General features: G+C 44.3%; 1 protein-coding gene across 1 annotated transcript in view; it reads left to right on the plus strand.

The window, feature by feature from the left end:
• Window positions 1–13,875, plus strand: part of Swap70 (switching B cell complex subunit SWAP70) — a 62,184-nt gene that overhangs the window by 10,163 nt on the left and 38,146 nt on the right. Inside the window, exon 2 of the mRNA XM_042054155.1 lies at window positions 9,729–9,866. The gene's annotated coding sequence lies outside the window, so the exon portion shown is untranslated. The remainder of the gene's footprint in view (window positions 1–9,728; window positions 9,867–13,875) is intronic.

Below are 13,875 nucleotides of genomic sequence, written 5' to 3' on the forward strand. Positions count from 1 at the left end.
CTAAAATATCAAATGGAAAATTCCAGAAATAAATAGTTCACAAGTTTTAAATAACTTAGAGTATATTGATTTAATTGTTCATTTATTATTATTATTGTTATTATTATTCAGGCTATTGTCAATCTTTTGCTGGGCTGAATTTGTAAATTAAATTTTATTATTGGTACATGAGGAAAATACGGTATATATGGGGTTTGGTACTATCTGGGGTTTCCTGCATTTTGAGGAGCCCTTGGATGTGTCTCCCCTAATATTAGCGAGAGGGCTGGTTAGGATAGAAGCCGTATTGTAGGCACCACATGTAGCCAGGATGTCCGTAGAGAAGGCAGCAGAGGTAAACCTCAGGTTTGAGGGCTTGCTCATTATTATACGCTGGCATCAGATTTTTCTCTTGGAGAAGAGGGCACTACATTGAGCTCCCTAATTTCTCTCTCCTACTCTAGAGCCCTCCACCATATGCTTTATCCTTATTTTGTTCTTTCCTTAGACATCTGTACCTGCGGTCTCTCCCACCCCATGTGGCAGGTCCTGTACTTGAGTCAAGGAACGAGACTGCCTCGCTAGCTCTCAAGCCTGATGAATTGTGCTTGAGTAGTTCCAACAACGCTAATAACTAATACTTCTGAAAGTTATCTGAAGCAGAAGTTGCAGTTAAAAGTTCTCTCTGGAGGCATACCAGAATAAATGAAAAGTGCCCATATGCGTAAGGAGACTCAGAGAAAAGGATCTAGAAAGATTTCAAGTGTCCTCGTCTTAGCAGTGTTTGTTGGCTAGTTTCTGTGAAGTACTTTATTAGTTTTTCTGGGTTTGCACAGATGGATGAAGGACCCTGTCATTAAGGAATGTGGACAGTGGTGCAAGTCACAGATGAGAAACGTAGAATTTTCTTCTACGGATGGCTTTTTTTTTGGGGGGGGGCAGGGTGTCACTGCAACCTGGAGCTCATTATGGGGTCCAGATTGACGTCAAACTCTTGTCCTCCTGCCTCAGCTCTCCCTCAGTGTACACTGCCACATCTGGTGATAGTCTTTTTAAATAGTCCTTTCCCAGTATCTGTGCATGCACACATGTGTGCAGATACCCAGGCATATGTATGTATGCATGTACGTATGTGTGCATGTATATATATATATATTATATAAAATGAGACAGACATACATGCTGTTATGTAAGTAAGTATGCTTCTCTTCTGTGCTTTTGTGAATCCCTTCTTTAGCATTGTGCTGGGAGCACCTTTCAGTATCATACCACACAGATATAAACCCCATCCCTCTGAACACTTGGGAGCTGTTCCATAGTGCCAGTGTATTTTGTTTTATTTTACTGGTTTTTATTCATAGGTTTTTGAGATGTTTTTGTTTTCCTCCAGCCATGCTGCTAAACATGCCCCAAGGCATAAATCACGTCTCTGTCATCTCTGTCCCCGCCTGTCCGTTGTGTGGTAGGCAGAACAGTGGCTCTGCGTTTTCCAGCACCAGACATTGGCAGGGCAAAGATGGAGTCTGTGAGCAATCGATGCCGTGTAGTTGCTTCATTATCTGATGTTACTCAGCAAAAGGGAAGCTTATTTTAATCCACATTAGTAAGACTAAGTATCCTATCATTTATGTGTTCACTGATTCATTTATCTTTGAAGAAAGGGTAGAAATTGATCTTTTTGTAGTACACCCCAAGGTATAAGATCACGGAGATGGGCACGGTGGCTGGCACACTCTTGTAGTTAAGTCACAGTACTTGAAGGTAGAGGGTCAGGAGTTTACAGTCAGCCTTGGTCAGCCTGGGCTTCAAAGACTGAGTCTCAGAAACAGAACAACCAATATCCGGCCATCCAAAGAAATCCAACACGAAGAAGAAGAGCAACAACAACCATTCCAAAACCAACAAGCAAAAGAACAAGAAGCAATTCAGAGGACAATCTCCATGTAGTATACATAGTTTAGGGCTTCTTTTTGAGACAGGGTCTTACTGGGTAGCCCTGGCTGGCCATGAACTCAGAGATCTGCCTGCCTCTGCCTCCTGAGTGCTGGGATTAAAGGCGAGTGCCACACACATAGCTGTAATTCCTTAAGTGTAGTTTCCTTGTAAAAACTACACTACCTTAGAAAACGTTTAAAAGTTCCTTTATAGACAGATGAGATGGCTCAGTGGGTGAAGGTGCCTGCTGCCAACCCTGACGACCTCAGTTTCGTCTCTAGAATCCGCATGATGGAAAGAAGAGAACTTAGCCCCCTCTGACATCCATACTTCCACTGTGCATGCATGTGCCTTCCTTCCTCCCAGGAAATAATCAAATGTTGGGAGCCAGTGAGGTGGGACAGTGAAGGGGTTTGCTCTCAAGCCCAACAGTCTGTTTGGTCTCCGGGAGCGACATGCTAAAAGAAGAGAGACAACTCCTACAGGTCATCGTCCTTGGACTGCTGTGTGTGCCGTGACATGCACACCCTTTGCCCCATCCCCACTCCCAACACGTGCACAATTAATAAAAAATTAAAGATGTAAAGACATAAGCAAGACCAAAAATCACACACAGCAGCCAGCTTTGGGCTTCAGTTGTCCAGTCTTCACCTGAACTTGGAAAATAGCTTACAGTGTTTAGTTTTCAGTTTGCTTTGTGAGTTTTCTATCTATGTCCATTACTCATTTTGCTATTATATGTTCCTTTTATTTTTTTTTAAATCTCTAAGAGTGGCCAGGCGGTGGCGCACGCCTTTAATCCCAGCACTCTGGAGGCAGAGGCAGGCGGATCTCTGTGAGTTCGAGACCAGCTTGGTCTACAAGAGCTAGTTCCAGGACAGGCTCCAAAGCCACAGAGAAACCCTGTCTCGAAAAACAAAAAAAAAAAAAAAAAAAATCTGTAAGAGTGGCAGTAAGTAATTGTGGCATTAGCCTTTTTGTTTGCTTGGGTATCTTTTTTCTGAAAGAGAACGTTTAAAGCGCATGAGATGAAATTTACCAGTGTTTTCTAGTAAGTTGCTGATGAAGTTGATGAATTCACCCCAAATAATTTATCAAAGACTTTTCATTTAGAATGTGACCCAGTGGCACATCACATGCATAGCGCAGTGATGTATTTTCCCTGCAAGGCACTGAGATGCGGTTGGGGTTAGAGACGCTCCCTGTCTTACTCTCTCTCTTAGGGCTGTGCTTCCCTGTCTTACTCCCTCTTTTAGGGCTGCGCTTCCGTTGCAGCCACACTTGGCCCCACGCTAGTCCTTTTGAACTGGCTTGTGGGAAGACAGGCGTGGAGCTCGGATGCTTCTCTGGCTTCTAATTCTGTAGGCCTTTGGTACAAGTAGCACTTGGAGGTTTATTTGGTCAAAGTGTCTAGGATGGTAATTGGTTGTACTTGGACTGAGGGTTTTCTTTTTCCTTTTTTCCTTTTTGAGGCTGAATAGAATGGAAACAATTTAAAAGGAGCAGACGAGACGCAGCAGGGATAAGCAGGAGGCGAAGCTGTTGACAGAAGGGGAACGTGACTCGGTGGGGAAAGGGGCAGGACTTCTGTTAGACAATGCTTCCAGGCAGGGCATCAGCGACGTAGGAAGTTGATCATTCTGCCTTATTGTTAGGGAGAATTTTCTGGTAACTTGCCATTAGCTTGAAATTTTAAAAGTCAGACAGGAATTTTCGTGTTTTGAAAAAGATCACCCGTTATGAATTATGGTTCTGTAATTGTGCGAGTGTTTGGAATAGCGGTCCCCACCCCCCTTTCTCTGTGCTGATCTTGCCCATTGCGCACATCCTGTAGAGGGAAGCGTGTGTGATTGGGGGGTGCGTTTCAAAGAAGCCTTCAGAATCTCTACATTTTTGGGAGGGAAGAGGGTGGACATTGAGCAGTAGTGTGTTTGGTAAAACCCTGTTTAGTCGCCGACCATCCTTGATTTCATTTTTATGATAGCTGGGGCAAAAATGTTTAAAAGCGTGCACAGAGGCCACACGCAGGTCATCTCAGAGCAGAGGCCCTGCGGGGCCGGCAGCAGGCTGCCATCAAGGGCCCAGAGAGATGAGTTTCTGGCATGGATGTGGATATTTTATTGTGTAACAATGATTTATTCTTTAGACCAAGGGACAGAGAGGAAAGTTGCTTAGCAATCATGTGGGTGCTGAAGAATGGCCTTTGAAGGAGAGCGGGCGTCTGAAGTGGGATAGATTCAGTGTTTTCAGGCAGCTCATGGCAATCCTTTTACAAATAGGGGCTTGCAGTCTTTTTTTTTTTTTTTTTTGCTTCTGATTGCTTTTGTTTGATCTGTTTTTCTGCTTTCTCGTGTGGAGAAAGGGCTGATGCTTATGGGAGTGGTTTCCTCAGAGCCTGTGTTGGGAGAAGAGCGTTTCCACACAGAGGTTGGTTGGGTTTGTAGTGGTTTCTTCACCACATGGGGTTGACTCAGCTCTGCTGAGTGCCTGTCACCTTGCTGGGCCCTGGGGACCTGACTGGTGGGGGCCGAGGGGGCACTAGCCCATCCCTGAAGCCTAGACACAGCGTGTGTCTTTGGAGTTCTCTCTTCATGGGCAAGGCAGTCTACTAGGAGAGAAGGTGGCACAAGGAAAGACCAGAATGATCAGTTTCTGTTCTAATTCCAGTACCGGGACATGCAAGATGGATTTGGGGCACATCTTCTACTCCTCAGACTTAATATCTTCATTTGTAAAAATAGCTCTAGTCCTTACTTTCCCTCGCAGTCTCTGAGGTAAACGAGTAGATGATAAGGTCTACTCTAAAAGGCCCAGGCTGCTGTGGAGGTTTATGAAACTTTCTCATCTTTTTACTAGTTTGTGGAGGCCAGAGGAGAACCTCGGATGTCATCTTCGGGAATATGGTTAACTTCTTTGAGACAGGGTCTCTTGTTGTCCTGGTACTCACCAATTAGGCTTGACTGGCTGGCCAGCAAGCCCCGGGGATTTCTCCCTGTCTGCACCCACCTCCCCAGGCTGGGTTTACAAGTGTCATCGTGGAGTAACATTTCTGCGTGGGGCTGGCAAATGGGGCTCAGGTCCTCATGTTGAGAGACAAGGCTGTTTACTGACTGGGTGATTTCCTAAGCCCTAAATTTTGATTTCTTTATATTTTTTTAAGTTAAGAAACCAAGAAACCAAAAACAAGGTATTGTCTAGACTTTAAAAGAACTGTTGATGAAAGACAATGTCCCCTTAGAAAGCTGGTCATCTGTTTTGTGCTAACTTCTGTGGTTAACCTCTTTGAAGACTTCTTTGTCTAAGCCTTACTATATATAAAAAAAGAAACTGTAACAAAGCTGAACCATCACTCCAAATGGTGACTCTTTTTGTGAATTAATTCATGAGATGAATTTGGGATTACAACTAAGCATTGGGGTTTTTCCTTCCAAAGTTTAGACTTAAACCCAGCTCCTCATTTATACTGAGGCTACTGAGACCAAACCAGTCTCACATCATCCTAAGGCCCAGGTCTCGTTCACATGCTTGTTACTATAGCGTGATTAAGTGGTGGGAAGAAAACTGCCTCAGAGGGCTGGGGAAATGGTCAGAGGTTAAGAGTGCTGAGTGCTCTTCCAGAGGACACAGGTTCAATTCCCAGCGCCCACATGGCGGCTCACAACTGTCCGTAACTCCAGCTCCAGGGATCCAACACATTCACATAGACGTGAATGCAGACAAAAACACCAATGCACATAAAATAAAAAAGAAAAGAAAAAGAAAGAAAGAAAACCCCTACCTCAGTTGCTCAGTTGTGGGAGGTAATGCAGCTGCCCTTGTGTTTACAGAGTGTGGTTCAGTCTGTTCAATGCTGAAGTCTAGCATAGTCATCCAAATCTTCAGGACCATGGAGGCAAACAGGGCACCTCCACATACAAACAGCAAGCAACATTTTGTTTTAAAGTAGAACGAGCTGATCTGATTCATTAGGGAAAATGAGAATTCCTGAAGGAGGGAGAGGCGCTGTGGGAAGAACTCCCAGGAACAGCATTCTTTGGAGAACTGAAGAGTCGGGTTTGCTTACTAGACAGTTTCAGGGCAGGGTGGTGAAAACCTGAATTCTGCTCTCAGTTCTGTTAGCTTGACCTTCGTCAAGAAAGTTCTGCTTAATTTCTTTGTGCTAGTACTTCCTGTTTCCATGACGAGAAGGGTGCTAAAGATGGTGCCTAGGGCCCTGGCAGACTTCAGTGGGGCTCTTGAGACCCAAGTGCAGCAACAGGGTAGGCGTAGGAGAGAATGGGCTTTGCTTGGGCTTTGCTTTATGTTTTTAAATTTAATCTTATTTTTAAAAATATTTAAGAAAAATTTATTAGGCTTTTCACTTTATTTTGTGTGTTGCGTTTTGCCTGCATTCATGTCTGTGCACCGTGTGTGCTTGGTGCCAAAGGTGGCCAGAGGAGGGCATCGGATCCCTTGGAATGGAGTTAGGGATGGTTGTGAACGACCATGTGGGTGCTGCAAATCTACCCTGGGTCTGCAAGAGCAACGAGTGCTCTTAATTCCTGAGCCTTTCTCTCCAGCTGGAGAGCTTGGCTTCATTTAGTCAGCTATTTTTCACACCCTATTCCTCCATACGGAATGTTTTCTGTTTGTTTCTTACTACTCAAAAGCCACCCTTATTTACTTATTTAACCCTGCCCCCCTGTTTTTATGAGAGGGGTGAATCTCAAGTCTCAAATGTCCCAGGCTAGGCTTGAACTCATTATTTGGTTGTGGATGACTTTGAACTGATTAACCTGCCTCCATATCCAAATGCTAGGATTATAAGCACACCACTGTGCATGGTGCATGCCGTGCTGGGCATCAAACCAAGGGCCTTGTGCATGTTGGCAAAAGAATTCTGCCAACCAAAACGTATCCCCAGACCCCCCCCCATTTATTCTTTCAAAGTGTGTGTGTGTGTGCACGGTGTGTGTGCGTGTGTGCATGTGTGGTGTGTATGCGCGCGTGGGTGTGCGCGTGGGGTGTGTGCATATGGGTGTGTATGGTGGTTTAGGTACACATGGTACATGCACACAAGTTGAGTGTTTATGTATCTTTCCTTAATTGCTCTGCGCTCGGAACCCCGACCCAATTCCAGCTACTCTATGCAGTCAGCTTGCCCCCTGGATCCTCTTGTCCCTGCCTCCTGAATGCTGGGATTACAGGCAGCCTGCCATCCCTTCTCTAGGTTACAAGCTCATGGGCTCATTCCTTGCTTTTTTTATGTGGGTACTAGGGATCTGAACTCAGGTTAATCCATTATGTCTGTGCAGCAAGCTCTCTGAGCCATCTCCCAGGCCATGATTAGGTAAATTCTTTCTTTTTTTTTGTTTTTCTTTCTTTTCTTTTTTGAACTTAAGCGAAAGGAGAGGTACGGCGTGTGGGGTAGCTCAGTAATGGAGTGCTTGCCTGGCAAGTGTAAAGCCCTTGGTTCTGTTCTAAGAACAGGAAATAAACTAGACAACAAAAACAAAACTTAAAAAAATTTTTTTTAAAGAAGCTGCTGTGAATCCTGTCTTCTGTCCCTGCCTCCCATTTATTAGTTACCTATGTATTCCTTCAGAATTCCATAGTTTTTTCTCCCTTTTCATTTGTCTTGTGACACTTGAATACTATACCCTTAAAAATGTGGCTGGGCTGGAGAGATGGCTCAGTGGTTAAGAGCCCTTGCTGCTCTCGCAGAGAACCTGGGTTCAGTTCCGACATGCACATGGCGATACAGCCGCCTGTAGCTCCGGTTAAGGGTCTGGACTGCAGACGCTGCATAGGAAAAGATGTAGTTCATCTTGGAATTGTTTTCCTATCAGTATACAGTGAGCTTCATTGTGATCATAACATTTTATAGACATACCCTAATTCAATCAGTGGTTGGGGATTTTTACTTGGTAAAGTCCCAAGTGATCTTTATGTCTGGATGGTGTTTGTGCCTGACATGAGAACTTTTCTCTGTGATTTCTAAACACTTTACAGTCTTGAAATCGAATCTTACAAAACCTTGTTAGGGTAATTAGGGTATATTTGATAGATAGAGGAAGAAATTTATTTAGGGTTTGCCGACTAGTGTGTAAGGCTCCACTGTGCTCCTTTTGGAGGCTCTGCTGGGATGTACAGGATCCATGTGAGGAACTCAGCCTGTGTTGTAGGCTTGGTAAAAGTCTGCTTTGTGGGGCTTAGGCCCATTAGTAAATTGACTTCCTTAAAACCGGTAGAGCATGCATGAAAGGATCTCCACACAGACGACGCTTTGAGAAGCAAAACCAGTATAGAGAGAGGATATGCAAATGAATGTCCTTTTATAGATTAGACTTTGTCGAACAGATCCTAGCTGAAAAATAGGTGTATGCAGAAGATGACTTCCTTAGGGTGAAAATTGAAGATGCCTTATACAGATGAATGTGGCTACCACCCCCCTTCTGAGATAGGGTTCTCCGTGTAGTAGTCCTGGGTTGTCTGGCCCTCACTCTGTAGAACCAGGCTGGCCATGAACAGAGCTCCTCCTGCCTCTGCCTCCCGATTGGTGGGGATTAAAGGCGTGTGGTGTCAGCCACCACCGCCCAGTGAACATGGCAAAGAAGAGTAGTTACATGTTAATATTGAAAAAGATAGGAACTATCTTAACCTGGGATGTGACACCTAGGGGAGGTTTACAGTGGTTGAGGAGAGAGTCCAGCCTTGCCTTTGTAAAGTGACCTGTTCAAGTGTGTAAATGAAATGGAAGGTACGGGAGTTTTAATTTAATGTAAAACTTAAGACAACTGAGCTTGCTGATTTCTCTCATGGGTGCTGAGTGTGCACTTAGGTTACCGTACCACAACAATAGCCTGTGCTCTGGGATGGCAGCTCCTCCCCTCCCTTCCCCTCCCCTCCCTTCCTCTCCCCTCTCCCTCCCCTCCCCTCCCGCCCCTCCCCTCCCTTCCCCTCCCCTCCCCTCCTCTCTGTCTCTGCACACCAGGCAAGCACTCTACCATGGAGCAGCATCTCCAGCTCCCAGACTTTTTTTTGTTTTTGGTCTATCTGTGATTATTTTTCCATTTTGGGTTTTGAGATGCAGTAGCCCAGTCTGGCCTGAACTTTGCTGCCCAGGCTGAACTAACTCACAGTCTCCTGTTGAAAACCTGTCAGTGCTAAGCACTGGGATTACAGATGTGTTTTGGCTGACTTACTGTCTTGTGTCTTTTTATACGGGATGCTAAACTTAGCCTAAATCATAAAAACGTAGAGATATTAGTACACTTAGAGATTAATAACTAATACTTGATATATTCATATATTAATATGGTCCTTTCTATATAGTCAAATGAGAAATGAGTCCAGAGCAGTTGTGTCTTGTCCTGGTCAAACATCTTCTCCAGGGGCTGGAGAGATGGCTCAGTGGTTAAGAGCATTGCCTGCTCTTCCAAAGGTCCTGAGTTCAATTCCCAGCAACCACATGGTGGCTCACAACCATCTGTAATGGGGTCTGGTGCCCTCTTCTGGCCTGCAGGCATACACACAGATAGAATACTGTATACATAGTAAATTAAAAAAAAAAACACATCTTCTCCAAAATGCTTTATAGTGTTTTTACCAGGTTCTTTCTGTAAACAGGTTCCGACATCCAAGGGGAACTTGACACAGGGAAAAGTTTAATTTTGAACACTTTCTATTGCCACTGCTCCCTTTCCTCCTTAATGTAGACCAGTTAATATGAAACGACCTTGCTAGGAGCCAAGGACCACTGTGTTGTGTTCACACAGTTAGGGCTTGTGTGGTTGTAAGTGGGTGTCTTTACACTGTTTTTTCCCCCCTCTTAGGTCCTTTCGCATAACCTGTGCACGGTGCTGAAGGTCCCACATGATCCCGTTGCCCTTGAAGAGCATTCAGGACGACGATGAAGGGCCTGTCTCCAACCAGGGCTACATGCCATATTTAAACAAGTTCATTTGGAAAAGGTATGATGCTAACTTTTTTTCATGTACAGCTCTGCTTGTTTTGTCTGCATCAAGTGGACCAAGGCAGTCCTTGTTGGTGGGTGCATTAAGAAGCTGGGTACAAAGCTAGGTATGAAGCTGGCTGTGGTGGCACATGCCTTTAGTCCTAGCACTTGGGAGGCAAAGGCAAGTGCATCTCTGAGTTCCAGGACAGCCAGGGCTCCACAAAGAAACCCATCTTGAAACAAACAACAAACAAACAAACAAAGCTGGGTGTGGAGGCCTCAGAAGATAGGAAGGAGTGAGGCTGAACTTCTGATCCTCGCTTCCTCTTCTCTCCTCCGACTGACACTTCCAGGTTGGTTCCCTCTTTGAAATAAAAAATGTGTTTGTGTTCTACTCCGTGTCTGTTTCTTTTGGGATGCTTTACTTTTCCCTGGAAATAGGGTTTTCCAGGTGCTGGCAGTGGTTTTAGAGAATGAGTGTGATGGAGTTAAATACGAAACCAACGGGGAGGATAATTCAACAATTGCTGTGTAGGTATTACTGTGGTTCACGGTTTGATATGATATAGTCTGTCGTGTGTGGAAGGCTTAGCAGTAGGAGGGGCTAGGGGCTCTGGCAGCAGGAGGATGAGGCTGCTTGCTCACATCTGGGCAGACAAGCAGATTAGAGGGAGGAATGATTGCTAGAGCTCAGCTCATTTTCTCCTCTTTTTCACATTTTTTTTTTTTACTAAGTCTAGGACTAAAGCCCATAGGATGGTGCCATCCACATTGGGATGGGCCATCTCCCTTCAGTTATGGGATGGTGCCATCCACATTGGGATGGGCCATCTCCCTTCAGTTATGGGATGGTGCCATCCACATTGGGATGGGTCATCTCCCTTCAGTTATGGGATGGTGCCATCCACATTGGGATGGGTCATCTCCCTTCAGTTAGTCCTCTCTGGGAATGACATCACAGATACACCCTAAGGCAGCAATTCTCAACCCATGGCATGCATGACCCCTTTAGGGGTAGTATATCAGATACTTGCATCATGATTCATAACAGTAGCAAATTTATAGCTATGAAGTAGCAACAAAATAATTTTGTGGTTGGGGGGTCACCATGGCATGAGGAACTGTATTAAAGGGTTTGCAGCATTAGGAAGGTTGAGAATCATTGCTCTAAGGTATGTTGAACACTCTATACCTTAATTTTTTTTTTTCCTTTGGTTTTTGAGACAAGACCTCTCTATGTAGCCCTTGCTGTGTAGATCAGGCTGGACTCAGACTCATGAGAGATTCCCTCGCCCCTGCCTTTAAAGTGTTGGCATTAAAGGTATACACCACCATGCCCAGCCATAATCTTAAAAGTTTGACAATAGTTTGGTGTGGTGATAAATGCCTATGATTCTAGCATTTGGGAGGTAGATGTAGAAGGATCAAGAGTTCAGGGTCAGGGCTGGAGAGGTCTTGAGTTCAGTTCTCACGTAGTGGCTCACAACCATCTATAATGAGATCTGATGCCCTCTTCTGTTGTGCAAGCATACATGCAGGCAGAACACGCTATACATAATGATAAATCTAAAATAATTTTAAAAAGTTTAAGTTCACACCGCAGCAGTAGAATAAGTTCAAGGCCAGCCTGGACTACAGGAACCCTGTTTCTAAAAAAAAAAAAAAAAACAAAGAAAATATTTTAAAGCATACTGAGGAATTCCAGCATCAGAATTTGTGTGGGCTGAGTCAGTGATGAGGACGTGGTCCACTGGCTTCATATATTCTGAAACCCTGTGCCCTGCTACTGCAATTTGTTCCCCTTGGTGTAGTGTGTTTTCTAGATTTGAATTTTAAGTTTGAAACACTATTATAGTCTGGTAGTTTTAAAAGTCTTGTAACTGGGGAGAAAGATAGAAGCATTGAAAAAGTCCAAATTGAATCACTAATTTAGAGCAAAACTCTGTTTGTGGAGCCAGTGGAGGGTGTGGTTGATTAGTGAGCCCTGTTCCTGGCTTGCTGGCCATCCTATCGTCCAAGGGCTTGGGGTTAGATTCTGAAATTTGGTTTGGGGAGAGAAAAAGCCAAAAGTGTGAACGCTGCTAGCAGAAGATGTAAGGATTGCTGCTCCTTCTGTGGTAAAATATGAACTGTTAATCACACCTTTGCTAGACCTACGTCCGAGTTCATGTGGTTCTGCTGGATCCCAGTGTAGCCCTGTGAGCAGAAAGCATTTAGGCCAATATATGGCAATAGATTAAAATGATTTTTAAAATTATGATTTATGTATTTATTGCCTGTATGGGGGCGGGAGAGGGTGCACTTGTGGAAGTTAGAGGTCAGCTTCGAGAAGTCAGCTCCTCCTACTCTGGGTTTCTGGGGATTGAACTCGGTCTTCAGGCCTGGTGGCAGGCGCCTTTATCCACTGAGCCATTTTGCTGCCTGTAAGCAAAAATTTGAACTTAACCCATTTAGCTTCTCTCAGCAGTGTTCCTTAGCTGCATTCTTAAAGACTAAGTCCTCTTTCTGCGAGTTACTATTATTATTATTTTCTACACAGGGAAGTAATGGTTAAAGGCAGGGGTGGAGTTACTTTGAAAACTTTCTGAGAATCTCAGACTGTCTCTGCTTCATCTGGCTGTCTCAAGTGCTTAAGATTGCCTCTCTTCTTTAGTGTTTCTGTTCATTGCTTGCTTTCTCCAAGTCTTCTGGTTTTTGTCTGAATTATTACTCTGAATAGTCTAAGGCCCTGAAATACATTCATTGTATTGAAACCTGCTTTCCAAAAAGTAGCCTTCATATTTGGCTTCCGCATTTACTTCCTGATAGCCATTCCTGATGTTTGTCACACTGGTAGAATTTACTTCCGGTTTTCCTGAGACCTCAGCAGTCTGTTGTTCTTTATGAAATATTTTGCCTGAGTGTTATTTTGTTAAATTCCTTCTTTAGTGAAAGGATTTGAAATCCCAGTTTTGTGGGCTTTCTTCTTCCTCTCTCCCTCTTTCCTCCTCCCTCTCCCCCTCTTCCTGTTTCTCCTCCCCCTCCCTCCCTCTCCTCTTCCCTCTTTTGAAACAAGATTTTATACTTGGATTACTTGATGGTGAATAATTGAAGACATCGGTCAGTTATTACTTTAAAACAGCTTATTTCTAACTAGCTACACAAAGTAGTTGTTCTGGCTCTCTGCAGGCTTTTGAGACAGTCATTCTTCCGTGAGATCTGTGGCTGATGAGGCTCGCTGGTCCTTGCTGTGGTCAGCTCTTGCCCTTGTGTATTAAAAGTTCGTCTGGGCTATGATTAAAGCTGCTAATCCATTGGCCACGTGCCACGTTCGTGTTGGTGATGTCTGGTGCTTTCGAGCAGCATCCCCTTGTTTTGGTTTCTCATTTGTGTTTTGGAAGCACACGTAGAGGAGCACACGGCACACCAGCTCAGTGTTCCCTCTGAGGCCTCCAGCCCTCTGTGTTCTGCCCTTCCAGCCTCCCATTTCTGCAGTTTTCCTTCTCTATACTTTCTTACCGTGTTTGCTACTCATATACTAGTTGCATTCTTGCTTAAAAAACCTGTTGTTTTTTAAAGTTTTTTTTCTTTTGGTAGAGTTTCTGAAATTAAAAAGATGTATGTGCACGAGCGTTTTGCCTGCATGCATGTCTATGTGCCCCATTCACGCAGTGCCAAAGGATGCCAAAAGAGGTCGTCAGATCCCTAAACCTGGAGTTACAGATGGGGACGGAACTGGGGTCTTGTGGAGGAGCAGCAAGTGCTCTTAACCACTGAGTCATCTTTTGAGCCCCATAAAATCTGTTCCTTGGTTTCTTCCATTAAGTGAATTCTATACACTTGACTCTTAAAATTCCTCAGCTATCACTGAGCATGAATGGTTTGTTAGTTAGGTTTAGCCGAGGCCTTTCATGTTCTTTCTCACATAGATCCACCTTTGTTGTTTTAAAGTTAAGTAGGTTTATAAAATCTTTTATTTTATATGCATGGTGTTTGCCTATATGTCTCTGCACTATGTGTGTCCCTGGTGCCTGCAGAGGCCAAGA

Source organism: Arvicola amphibius, chromosome 1 (genome assembly GCF_903992535.2).
Source record: "Arvicola amphibius chromosome 1, mArvAmp1.2, whole genome shotgun sequence".
In the NCBI taxonomy this organism is placed as follows: domain Eukaryota; kingdom Metazoa; phylum Chordata; class Mammalia; order Rodentia; family Cricetidae; genus Arvicola; species Arvicola amphibius.